Genomic DNA, 3509 nt, shown 5'->3' with positions numbered 1-3509 from the left:
GGCATGAAGGATTCAACTACTTCTGTCAGGTAACGTCATTTTCTTTCGTTTTGAGGTGGGAAACGTGTACGTCCAAAACTGTTACTTTTCAGGAAATGGAAAAAAATAACCTGTGTTTCAATGGATCCAATGTAGTTATTATTTAGTCACAAGCCTCTTGTTAGTAGTTTTCATTGGTTCAATATCTATAATAATAGAAATAATAATAATTGAAAATCTATTAAAAAACAAATTGCTGTCATATAATTGCAGGGTTATTCTATTCTAAATAAAAATGTAAGTTAAATTATATTGTTGCAGTACACAATTCCATTTTCCATCACATATCTCCCGTGACCCATGTTTGGTTCCCGCCCCACAGTTTGTGCACCACTGCTCTCAACGGTAACCGGAATGCTCGGTATACAGGAACCTAGTTGGACCCTTTCTGTTCCTATCGAGTTACGACAGGAACGGAATCGTATGTCATCCCCCCCCATGTCTCGGTACTCCCGAGACATCAAACGTTGCTGTGTCGGTTCTGGTGGCCAGAAATACCTGGTGGGTCCGGCCGGGTCCGACCATTCCGAGGTCGCCGGATTTGACCGGGTCCGACTAGGTTGTTGTACCGAGTGTTGTTGTATTCCTCTCAACTAACCAGAGGTGAATGCAGTGAGTCAGTGAGTGTGGAAGTAGAACAAGGTTCCAAACAAACTTGGCATCTCAGTGACGTGAATGCTTTTGTTACTGCTTTCTATTGATGCATTGTGTCCAGGTGGTGTTCTGGGGCACGCTGGCTCTCATGGCGGTCTGCTACACCTTCATCAGCAGGAAGGTGTACGAGTCATACAAAGCCTCCAGGAGCAGCTCCAAAGCGGCCAGTCGCAGGACCAAAGCAAAGGTCTTCGTGGTGGTGGCGGTGTTTTTCATCTGCTTCGCCCCCTTCCACTTTGCCCGCGTTCCCTACACGCTGACCCAAACCCGCAACAGCGACAACCACTGCCGAGCGGAGAACGCACTCTACATCGCAAAGGAGACCACCCTGTGGCTGTCGGCCACCAACGTGTGTCTGGACCCGCTCATCTACGTGTTCCTCTGCAAGGTGTTCCGGAGACGACTGACGGCCACGTTCAGCCGCAAGCCCCTCCCACAAGGCCCCATGGAGTCTCCCACTGCAACTTCCACGGCCACGCAGCTAGAAATGTCACAGATAGTCCACGGTAACAGGATGCCATACAGTGACACACCTTCTTAACCCAGTCGATATAAGAAACCCAAGAAATTGGATTCAGTTCATAGCTGCAAGCTGTCTTGTACTGGGGGGAGATAAGTCACTGTCTGTGTCTGTATCTGTATCTGAAAAGTGACATTGTTGTGTTTCTTCGGGAGAGGTCAAAACTCCAGCAACATTTGTAGTATCGTCTCTGTCAGGTGGAAACCTCATATGTCCAAAACACTTTTCAGGATTCAAAAGTAAAATTCCACAAGCTCACCACGTTTCGAGCTTGTGGATCTGCTACTTTTAATGCTTTTGTGTGATGCTGCATGATCAAGTAGGGCATTCATTTACGAAAAAACACAAAACATTAAAATATGGAGATGGAGGTTTCTGCCCTACAGCGACGATATAACAGATCTTTATTGTTAGACCAACACATTTTGACTTGTGGTCTTCATCAGGGTCTTGATTAAACACATTACAAACATAATACATATCAGCCAATGAGGCATTATACAAAGCTGGGTTGTGGCTTCAGGCCCATCTTTTTTCCCAGACTTGCAGAGGCATAGGTGTAAGGGACATGAGTGACAACATATTTGGGCCATGAACTCTTGTCAGTGTTAGGAGTGGTCCAATTATCTTATAATTGGATGCCTGTCATATTCAGTTTCATATACGTTTTAGAAGATGTTAATGCTTCATTCCTACCCTATTTACATGTTGTTTGTAATGTGTTTCACGATTACCCTGATGTAGGCCACAAGCCAAGCATGCTGGTCTAAAAATAAAGTTATTTAAACTACACAGTAAAATTCTCACTGTTGATGTTTCTGTTAATTCTACAATTGTGGAATTGCAAACATTGTACATTCTCAGAGTTAAATGAAAGGACCACTTCACCCATTTTCAATGTATCTTCATGTATTATTTCTCCACACTAATGCTTATTAAAAGATGACACTATTTTTGTCTATTAGGTCTGTGTCTCAGAGGAGGGCTGTGGGACAGTTCAAAAATCCGCCTACCAGTGACTTTGTTGGTAGGCAGGTTTGGCAATTTCAAACAATATTTCAAACTTTATATATATATTTTTTTTGTATTAATGCAAAAACAATAGCTTCTGTTTCAGCACGCTAACTTCGCAGGAAGAGAACATCTGTAGTTTCTATTTGCTTTGAATCCCAATTGATGATGTCACTAATAGGCAGGTTTCTGGACTGTGTCGACAGTCCTCCTCTGAGACACAGAGTGAGTAGACGGAAAGGGTGTCAGTTTATAATGATGTGATATGTGAAGATAGTTTGAAAATGGGTGAAGTGGTTCTTTAACACTGAGGATTGTACGACGCACAAGTAGTGTTGCTGAGTCTCTTTCCCCCCCTCTCCATGCACCTTAGAAGTATACAGTAGGTGAAGTTGTGCCAGAAAGCTCTCCTCTGCTTAAATAGTGTTTCTCTACATGACGATGCCATGCAGTGGTGGAAGAAGTACCCAGGTTTTTTTTTACTTAAGTAAAAGAAGCAATACCACAAATACACAAATTACCCATCATGCAGAATGGCCCATTTTCACAATCATATTACTGGATTATAATTAATGCATTAATGTGTTGCTCACTTAAATGTTGCAGCTGGTAACTGTATGGTTGATTTTATACTGTACTTTATGTGCTGCTGGGTTACTTAATATATCATAATTTATCAGTTAATGTATTTTTTGTATTAATAATCTCAATCTGCAAAGTAAGTAGTAACTAAAGCTGTCGAATAATTGTAGTGGAGTAAAAAGTACAATATTTACCTCTGAGATTAAAAGTGGAATAGAATTATTAAATTAAATTATTATAGTATTAAAACATACTCAAGTTAAAGTACCTTAAATTGTACTTACAGTAAGTACAGTACTTGAGCTCCATCACTAGTGTGACGGGACATAGTAATTACGTATAACATTATTTAAAAAAAGTTTTTTTTGATACAGTAGTACATTACTGTGTGAGCAGCTGTCCAACACATTTCCTCAGCCCTGCTTACTATCGCTCTGCTCTTCCTTCTCCCTAATCTCTCACCAACTCAACTTCCCCTCCGTAACACTTCAGCAGAAAGGGAAACAACTTGACACAGACATCATTTCTCCAGTCAAGTTAAAATGTGACTATGGGCCAAATGATAACAGACTGTACAGGAAGCGTTGGCTTCCGACGGACAGACACTGCTTATGGCCAGAGCTTTTGTGCAAACAAAACATTACTGTACAATCTAATAGTCTCCATACTGTTGGGACAGGTGTCGTTTTTGTTGTTTGAGTCA

General features: G+C 41.4%; 1 pseudogene across 1 annotated transcript in view; it reads left to right on the top strand.

Annotated features, from left to right (window-relative positions):
- The window catches only part of LOC311048866 (P2Y purinoceptor 13-like), a 6233-nt pseudogene extending 2724 nt beyond the window's left edge, over positions 1-3509 (top strand). Inside the window, exons 3-4 of the transcript XR_014602884.1 lie at positions 1-29; positions 755-3509. The exon at positions 1-29 is cut by the window's left edge and continues 364 nt beyond it. The product of XR_014602884.1 is annotated as a P2Y purinoceptor 13-like (transcript). The remainder of the gene's footprint in view (positions 30-754) is intronic.

The sequence above is a fragment of the Gymnoscopelus microlampas genome, assembly GCF_963454915.1.
Source record: "Gymnoscopelus microlampas genome assembly, chromosome: 7".
Taxonomy (NCBI): Eukaryota; Metazoa; Chordata; class Actinopteri; order Myctophiformes; family Myctophidae; genus Gymnoscopelus; species Gymnoscopelus microlampas.
This window is presented reverse-complemented; position numbering and strand designations above follow the sequence as displayed.